General features: G+C 37.5%; 1 protein-coding gene and 1 long non-coding RNA gene across 15 annotated transcripts in view; one reads left to right on the forward strand and one right to left on the reverse strand.

The window, feature by feature from the left end:
* LOC114009768 (uncharacterized) overlaps nt 1-610 on the forward strand; it is a 2,640-nt gene extending 2,030 nt beyond the window's left edge. The window contains exon 2 of the long non-coding RNA XR_003551156.1: nt 276-610. This is a non-coding gene — a long non-coding RNA (uncharacterized LOC114009768). The remainder of the gene's footprint in view (nt 1-275) is intronic.
* CCDC88A (coiled-coil and HOOK domain protein 88A) overlaps nt 1-10,099 on the reverse strand; it is a 157,122-nt gene that overhangs the window by 123,301 nt on the left and 23,722 nt on the right. The gene's annotated exons all lie outside the window — the stretch shown is intronic.

Raw genomic sequence — 10,099 nt, forward strand, 5'->3', positions numbered from 1 at the left:
TAGCAGAAGATGCTGAAATGAAATCTCTAGAAGAAAAGATTGGATGCTTGCTGAAATTTTCGGGTGACTTAGATGATCAGACCTGTAGAGAAGATTTGCACATCCTTTTCTCAAATCATGGTGAAATAAAATGGATAGATTTTATCAGAGGAGCAAAAGAGGGCATAATTCTGTTTAAAGAAAAAGCCAAGAAAACCCTAGAAAAAGCCAAAGATGCAAATAATGGTAACCTACAATTAAGGAACAAAGCAGTCACTTGGGAATTACTAGGAGAGGTAGAAAAAGCAGCATTGAAAAAAATCATAGAAGATCAGCAAGAATCCCTAAACAAATGGAAGTCAAAAGGTCGCAAATTTAAAGGAAAAGGAAATAAAGCTGCTCAGCCTGCGTCTGCTAAAGCAAAAGTACAGTTTCAGGGCAAGAAAACCAAATTCGATAGTGATGATGACTTTGATGAATATGAACCATCAACTCGACCAGTGAAAAGAGCAAGAGAAGAAACAGCCACGAAAGAACCTGCATCAAAACAACAGAAAACATAAAATGGAGTGGAGACCAGTAGTTTAGTGAACAAATTTTTTATTCATTTTAATTAGGTTTAAGCTGCCTTTTGTCTTTGAAGTCTTTTAAAAAGAAAACCGAATTAGGTCCACTTCAATGTCCACCTATAAGAACAGAAAATTTTGTTTGTTGTCTTTTTGTTTTGTTTTGTTACCCTCATGAGAATTTTTTAAAAATGTATAGTTCTGTTTGTGTTATTCAGATGATTCAAATATCAACAGGAAGACTCTTCTGCTAAATTGCTTTTGTAATATGAGAATGTATTAGTACAAACTAATAAAATGTACACTATATAAAAGAACAACAACAAAAAAATGGGGCCAGCAGGTGATGTGGTGGTTAAAGGTGCTGGACTCCCATGTGGCTAATAATGGTTCAAGTCCTGGACCAGGTGGCTTGCTTTCTCATCCGCCCCACCCCCCACTTTCTGTCTCTCTCTGATCAAACTGGAAAATAATAAGAATGAATAAAGTTATATAAAATAATTTTTTTAAAAAACTGATGGCTGGGTTGAAAAACTGTGGCACATGTATACCATTATTTACTCAGCATAAGAAATAATGAGACTCTATCATTTCATTCAAACTGGATCAATACAGAAAACTTATAGTAAGTGAAGTGAGACAGACTTTGAAAGATATAGACTGTACATTCCCACTCAATATGTACTGAATGTCTGCACTCTAGGCTAGAAATTGAGAGATCTTAAAATATAATAGTAGAGGGGCTAACAGGTGGTGTGGTGGTTAAAGGTTATGGACTCCCACATGGATGATCACAGTTCGAGTCCTAGACCTAGTAACTTGCTTTCTCACTTTCCCTTTCTTTCTGTGTCTCTCTCTGGTCAAATTAAAATGATAATAATAAAATTGAATAAACAATTCTTTAAAAAAAAAGATATAGTAAAAAGGATAAGTGTACAGCGACTGTAAGGGAGGGGTGTGGGTGGGAGGGGCAAATAGAAGAAACGCTTAACAGACAAAAAGTCAAAGTTCTCTGTGGGGGAAAAAGGCTCTGTAAATGTTTTTTTTTTTGCGGGGGGAGATTTTTGCTATAGGATGTGTGCGTTTGCCAGAAAGACAGAGAGAGACAGAGAGCAAGAAATCACCTCCCAGGGGGATGGCCACTCCACAATCCCTTCTCCTCCTGGGATATTGGGCACACACACACATGTGTCTGGTGTGAGTTTAAGCCACCGAGTCTAGGACTCGAATTGCAGATGACTACATTGAAGTCCAGCAACATAGCCATTATGCCAACTGCTGGTTTCAAGGCTCTGTAAATTTTGCTTTATCAAATAAAAAAAAGTTAAAAGTATCCTGAAAAATATATATATATGCACACAGCAGAATAATATTTTTAAATAGGGAAGAGTAGCTATTTATAGGAAGGAAGAAAACATATAAACTTACCCTCTTCCCATAAAGAAATAAAAAAAACAGTCAAAGCACATAAAACAGTTGTTCTGACTTAGGTTAGCAGGTAACCTGAGTTCTCTCTAGTATAGACAAATGAGGACTTTCCAGAATGAGGAATAGGGGAGAAGGCAGCCAAGTCTCGCTGAACTTAGAGTTCGAGTAGGCTGAATGGACAGAAACTTTCTGAAAAGGGCCCAGTTTCTCTGGCACAATAGGTGGCGTGCAGGACTATGAAGCAAGAGCTACATGCTGACTCTGATTCAAATCTCTAAATAGCTAATTCATTCAAACAGTTTACTGACTAATCTCTCATTTCCCTCACTGATAGGACTTTCATCACTCAATATATCCATTTATACATAGGTTTGACTTGTTTCTATCCTCTCCTTTATGTTCCACTAGCCTATCTATACATTCCTCTATCAATAACACTATTTTTACTATAGTTCTGTATGTCCTGATAAATAATAGGACAAGACTTCCTGACTAAATTCTTTTTTGAATTCATCTTAACTATTCATCTATAACTATTAATATAACAAGTTGACTTTTAGGATCAGCTCAATATATTCTACAGAAACAAAAAAAAATCTGCTAGAATTTTTATTGAAATTGCACTCAATCTACAAATTCATTTGTAACATTTTATAGCACTGTGTCTTTTCATCAATGAATATGGTATCTCTTCATTCATTGAGCTCTTCTTCAATACCCCTTTATAATTTTCTCCAGGAAGGCTTTTTCTTAGATTTATTCCTAGCTGCCTTATAGTTTTTGCTATGTAATATTTTAAAAATATATCTTTTAACAGATTACTGCTGATACTTGAATGCAATCAATTTTTTTCTTTTATTAATTTTATCTAATCTCTAGCAACCATTTTAAACTTTCTTATTCTAAAAAGTTATCTATCTGTGGTCTTGAAGGCCCACTCAAAAATAATTTGGGGGTTCTTTACTGCAATGATAAAGACCATTCGCAGCAATCAGACCATCGTCCAGCGACATCATTCTAAAGGAAAACACAGTTACTATGAAAAGCCCCAGAGGAACTCTGCAGAGCGACTTCAATCACATCAATGTAGAGGACAGTCTCCTCAGAAAGAAAAAGAGGTTGCAAGTTGACAAATGGTGGGGAAACAGAAGAGAAATGGCTACAGTGTGCACTACCTGTAATTACGTACAGAACAGGGTGTTATACTGGGCTTCTGGTACAAGACGAGGTCTATGTATCAGCGTCGTTATTCAGGAGAATGGGTCTCTTGTTGAAACCCAAAATTTCTTGGGTGAAAAATATGTCCAGAGGGTTCAAATATAACCAGGTGTTGCTTGTTCAGTATCTCAAGCTCAGATAGATGAGATGATCTTGAAGGCAACAATACTAACTTATTTCAAATTCAGCTGATTTAATATAGCAAGCCAAGACAGTTGAAAATAAAGATATAAGAAAATTCTTGGATGGTTTCTATGTTTCTGAAAAGGGAATACATCAGCAGGCTGATGAGCAAGATCTAAGAGTTCTCCAGCTACAGTAACAAGTCAGATGATTTCTAAGGCCATTAAATGATATTTTAAATATAATAATAACACACAACTGATCTGAAAAAAATTAATAATTTGGGGACCAGCCAGTGGTGGATCTGGATTCCACTGGAGCTGGGGGGCTGGATACCACATGGTCAACTGTGCAGGTTGAGTTCCAGACCCAGCAAAAACATGCTAGGCATGTGTACATGTATGTCTGAAATTCCAACAGGAAAAATAAAGGAAAAAGAATTATGGCATGACCATCTACCATGGGAGGCGTCTTCTCACTTTTTCTTCCTCTGTCTCTCTCCAGTGAGTATACATGCCACCTAATAAATTTTTTTTTTAATTTCTGGAGAAGTTTTTTACTATACGGTGTGAGCGCTTGCCAGAAAGACACAAAAAGACAGAAAGCAAGAAATCACCTCCCCCAGGGAGGATTGCCACACCACAATCCTTTCTCCTCCATTCTCCTCTCGGGATCTTGGGCATGCACGCACATGTGCCCAGCGTGAGTTTAAGCCACAGGGTATGGGACGCGAACCACGGTCGACTACATGGGAGTCCAGCGACATAGCCATTATGCCAACTGCTGGTCCCAATTTTTAAAATTTTTTAATTAAAAATAATTTGTAGCTTTTTCCATATTGATAATCAGTTATCTCAACATGATTTACTAAAGAACTTAACAATTCCCACTAGTTTCTACAATATATCAGATTCTCATATGACTGTGGGTCAACTTACAATGTCTACTCTGATTCACTAACCTATTTCTCTACTTCTATGTCATTAATTCTTCTGCATATTACTATAGAATTACTGTTATTCTAATTCTTTTTTTTTAAAGAATTATCTGTTCAATTTTATTCATTCATTCATTCATCCATTCATTCATTGACAGAGAGAGAGAGAGAGAAGAGAGGATAAGTGGGAAAGCAAGCTACCAGATCTGGGCCTTGAACCACAGTCAGCTATGAGGGAATATCCAACACCTTAACCACCATGCCACCTGCCAGTACCCTGTGTTATTCTAATTCTAAAATACTCTCCTCTTCTGTGTGTTGATTTTGTTTCTTAAAACATCTTGGTTAGACACACATACTGCTCTTTTCGGGACCAGCAGTTGGTGTAATGGCTATGTCACTGAACTCCCACGTAGTCAACCACGGTTTGAGTCCCAGACCCGGTGGCTTAAACTCACGCCGGGCCTGTGTGCATGTGTGCCCAAGATCCTGAGAGGAAAGTGGAGAAGAAGGGATTGTGGCGTGGCCATCCCCCCAGGGAGTGATTTCTCACTTTCTGTTTCCCTGTCTCTGTCTCTCTGGTGAGCACACGCACCCTATAGCAAAAACCTCTGCACATACACAAAAAAGCTATGTATACTTAGACTTACCTAAATTTCTTGGCAATCACAGACATTCAATAAACATATTTCCTCTCTCAGTCTTTAATTTTTCTATTTCCATTTAGTTGCAGGAAAAGTCATGATGCACTTTTGAATAGAAAAATAAGTCATGACTTTTCCGAGGAACCAATATTTTCTTTATTTTATATTTGAATCCCCTTAACGTACCTCTGACCTATGACCCTATGACTGCCTTTTTTTTTTTTTTTTTTAAGATTTTTACTATTGGGCACATGAGCTCACAGGAGAGTCAGAGAGAGAGACAGAAAACAAGAATTCACCCTCCCTTAGAGGATGGCCAAGCCACAGTCCCTTCTCCTCCAGCCTCATCTCAGGACTCTGGCACACATGCACATGCGCCCAGCTTGAGTTTCAAGTCACCAGATCAAGGACTCGAACTGCGGTCCACCATGTTGGAGTCCAGCGACATAAGCATTACACTATCTGCTGGTCCCAACTGTCTCTTATTTATACATTAACACTTTGACCTAGAAAATAATTTAGAGATACCTACTTGCATCAAAATCAGAAAACTTTAGTCCAAATTAGTAATCCATATAGGATCCTTGAGTTCTTTTCCTTTATTCTTTTTTAGCCTGTTCTCTTATAGAATAATTCAAGGAAAAGGATTTCAGTAATATTATCTGTAAAATCTATGTGTACAAAATCACTGTTTTATTATATTGTTTGAGCATACTCCCAATTCTCTTTTTATGGTGAGTAATCAAACTCCGTGATGATTCATTTTCTTTCCCATCCTCCCAGGTTCATTACAGTGGCATTTTATTATAAACCTAGGTATTTAAATGTGACAATAAGTATTTAGAGAAAGATTCAATATTATTTTCAAAATGTAAATAAACTAGAAAAACCATACATATTTATACCGCAAGCCCATTTTATTTTTCCACAAACTTTTTGAAGTTTCCTCATATATCATTTGGATTATATTTTGGGTCATATAATTCTTTTTCTTTCTTTTTTTTTTCTTTTTTTTTTTAAGAGAGATTTTTGCTACAGGGTGCATGTACTCGCTGGAAAAACAGAGAGAGACACAAAGCAAAAAATTACCCCTGTGCAGATTGCCACCCCACAATGACTTCTGCATTCTCCTCTTGGGATTTTGGGCACACACATGAGCCCAGCATAAGTTTCTGTTTTTAAAGAATTACTTTATTTAACTTTTTTTAAAATTTATTTTTAATTTGACCAGAAAGGGACACAGAGAAAGCAAGAAAGCAAGCTACCAGGCCCAGGACTCAAACTGTGGTTGGCCATGTGGGAATCCAGTGCCCTTAGCTACCATGCCACCTGCCTGCCCCACAACTGAGTTTTAAGCCACCAAGTCTGGGACTCAAACCACGGGGGACTACATGGGAGTCCAGCAACATAACCATTATGCCATCTGCTCATCCCTGGGTTAAATAATATTCAAATAAAGTGATTTCATTCCTTCTTTAATCAATTTTATAATGTACTGAGTCGTGAGAAAAGTCATGACACATAAATGCACATGAATACTATCTGTATAACGCAATACTATATAATACTAAACTAAAACAACTCTGATAGAATTGCTCTCAAGCTTTTCTGTCTTCTTTAAAGTCAAGCTTCTCTGTTTTCTTTAAAGTGATTTTTGAAATAGTTTTAAAGATTTTTGCAGGGGCCAGCAGGTGGCGTGGTAGTTAAGGTGCTCAACTCCCACAGTTCAAGTTCCACACCTGGCAGCTTGCTTTCTCACTTTTCCTTTCTCTATCTCTCTCTAGTCAAATCAAATAATAATAATAAATAAAAACTAATAATTCTTAAAACATCATGTAAAAAAAAGTTCTTAAATTTTATGTCCAACATTCTTCACATAATATCTTGAAATTTAATTTGTTATCAGGAAGTTCTATAGTCTCCAATGTATAAAACTCTTCTAAAAATGGGCACGTTTTCTAGTCCAGCCCTTAGCCTAGTGTTTAAGGGAATTAGATCCCACTTGAGTGACTACAGTTAGAATCTCAGCCCCAGTGGCTTAAAAAACACTCTAGGTATATGTGTGCATCCCCAAATCACAATAGGGTAGAGAAACGGAGGAGAATGAATGATAGCATGACCCACTCACTGGCGGGTGCTTTTTCCCACTACCCACTACCCCCGCCCCCATTTCTCTCTCCTTCTGACAATTTAAAATAAGAAGCAGTAGCAGCAACAGCAGCAGCAAGTTTTGACATCTAAAATTTCTGTGTGCTCAAAAATTTTTTTTAGTATTTATTTAATATTTATTATTACTATCATTATTATTTTAATTTGCTATAGGGCACATGCATTCACCAGAGAGAAAGAGAAAGAGGGAAAGTGAAAAAGCAAGCCACCAGGTCCGGGACTTGAACTGCAGTTTGCCATGTGGGAGTCCAGCACCCTTAACCATCATGTCACCAGTTGGCCCTGCTCAAAATCTTTTAAGATATTTTGGGAAAATTATCTGTAAATTGTGTATTAAGTTTTTTAGTCTTTGGAAGAAAACTGTTTTTAACAATCAAGAGAATTCTGAGGATAAGAATAGAGAACTGTTTAGTTTTTGTATAATGGCAGTATCAGATAAAACTGTTTTAGAAATCTAAGTAAAAAATGAAAAATACTATTTAAGTAAGCTAGAAATAATATTCTAAAAAATTAAGAGTATTTCAACACCCAAAATTAGCCTCACATTCAACAGATATCTTAGACAGAATTAAAGTTTTTCCACATCATTTTATAAACCCATGCTGCTCGGTGTTCACAAATCTTTGAAATGTTTACTATGGATTTGAGGGGATTTCTGTGATCTGTTAGACTCATTAGAAAATCCAACAGAAGTAAAGTTCTCTGAAAGAATAGGCTGAAATCCAGGTACTCAAGCCTATAGTTTTAGTTTCTAATCTACACTTAAACCTGTTCGAAAATTATTTTAGTATGAAAACAAAGCTGAAGAGTTCCCACTTCTTAAAAATCATTGGGTATTATATCACAGTTTATTTATTATCATGGACTTGGAAACCAGCACAGCCACTAAGCACTATAGAAACGGACCTAGAGAGCAATAAACTTTGAATTACAAGGCTCAGGTTTCCCATTTGCTGCATGCTTAATTTGGGTAAGGGTCACAATGACATATGTTAGGATCATGAAAGACAGACCCATTTCCCCCTAGGATGTAATCTTTTCATATAAGCATTACCCTCAAATGAATCTGCCTGGAAAGTCCTAAGCTTCATCCCCATGAAAAAGAATCCAATATTTAAGGATAAATTTATAGAAAATTACATGAGTCAATAATAGTAATAATAAACAATCTAAAAAAAACCTATTTGCTGCTGATGATGTGTATAGTAATGTCTTGTCTTAACTGATATGCATGGTAATCATGCTGGAAAAAGAAATGTTATACACTGTAAAGATATATGTGATTAGGGGCTGACAGGTGATGTGGACTCCCAAATGGCCAATTGCAGTTTGAGTCCCAGACCTGACAGCTTGATTTCTCGCTTTCCTTCTCTCTCTCTCTTTGGCTGTCCCTCTCTGGTCAAATTAAAAAATAAATAAATAAATTAGATTAAATTAAATATATTTTTAAAATATCTATGTGATTAAATGTAATATAAAAATAATTTTAGCAGGAAAAATAAAGAAAATTATGTTAATCAAGACAATCAGTAACTTCAGGAAAATTAATACCTCACTTGGCAGTAAACATTACATAAATATAATAATGCAAATACTGATAACTGATTTTTTTTTCTTTTTTTTTTTTTTGGAGAGAGATTTTCACTGTAGGGCGCGTGCGCTCGCCAGACAGACAGAGAGAGACATAGAGACAGAAAGCGAGAAATCACCCCCCAGGGGGGATGGTCACGCCGCAATCCCTTCTCCTCCATTCTCCTCTCGGGATCTTGGGCACGCACACACACGCGCCCGGTGTGAGTTTTAAGCCACCGGGTCCGGGACACGAACCGCGGTCGACTACGTGGGAGTCCAGCGACATAGCCATTACGCTAACTGCTGGTTCCCTGATAACTGATTTAATGGAACTTAAGGACAGAGGAGAGGTGGGACACTGGCGTAACAGTTAAACATAATGCTCTGTGAGGCTGACCCACATGGGAAAGTTCTGGGTTTATATCCCTGAATATGCTGGGAATATACATGGCCCATGATCTAGGGTTGACTGAGACTGGGAGTGGACCACAATGCCGACACTCTGTTGGAAGTGCTGTGTCTCTGACCCTATTTCTCTTTCTCTTGCTCTCAATGGCTCTCACTCAAGGAAGAAATAAACTAAAAAATAAATAAATAAAAAGGTAAAAAGAAAATAGGGGCATAAAAATGATAAAATCACATGGTAAGCAGGTAGCATAGTGAAGGCACTGGACTCCCACATGGCCAACAATGGTTCAAGTTCTGGACCTGGCAGCTTGCTTTCTCACTTTCCCCCTATCTCCTTGTTGCTTGCTGTCAAATTTAACAATAATTAATAAAATTAAATAATTCTTTTAAAAAAACAATAAAATTCTATCTAACATCAGGAAGCCAATAGATAACATCTAAAGGAGATAATTCAACAAATATTAGAATAAGCATGTTGTCACTATGTACGTAGCTAAGTAACAGAAGAAATTGCTTTTAAAAATGTTCAAAGTTGGAGGAACAGCAGATAGCATAATGGCTACATCGCTAGACTCCCATGTAGTCGACCACGGTTTGAGTCCTGGACCTGAAGGTGGCTTAAACTCATGCCGGGTACATGTGCGTGCATGCCCAAGACCCTGAGAGGAGAATGGAAGACAAGGGATTACAGTGTGGCCGTACCCTCTGGGGGGTGATTTCTCGCTTTCTGACTCTCTGTCTGTCTCTGTCTTTCTGGTGAGTGCACATACCCTACAGCAAAAACCTATCCAAAAGAAAAAAATTCAAAGCTGGGCCAGCAGGTTGAGCATAGTGGTTAAGGTGCTGAACTCCCACATGGCCGACCATGATTTGAGTTCTGAGCCTCGTGCCTTGAAATCGGTGCCTAAAAACTCATACTGGGTGCGTGTATATGCATGCCCACATCCCAGGAGAAGAATGGAGGAGAAGGGATTGTGGACAGGCCATCCTCCGGGGAGATGATTTCTCACTTTCCTTCTTACTGTCTACCTTCAAGAAAAAAAAAAAAAAAAAGA

Source organism: Tupaia chinensis, unplaced genomic scaffold (genome assembly GCF_000334495.1).
Source record: "Tupaia chinensis unplaced genomic scaffold, TupChi_1.0 Scaffold000622_1, whole genome shotgun sequence".
Taxonomy (NCBI): Eukaryota; Metazoa; Chordata; class Mammalia; order Scandentia; family Tupaiidae; genus Tupaia; species Tupaia belangeri.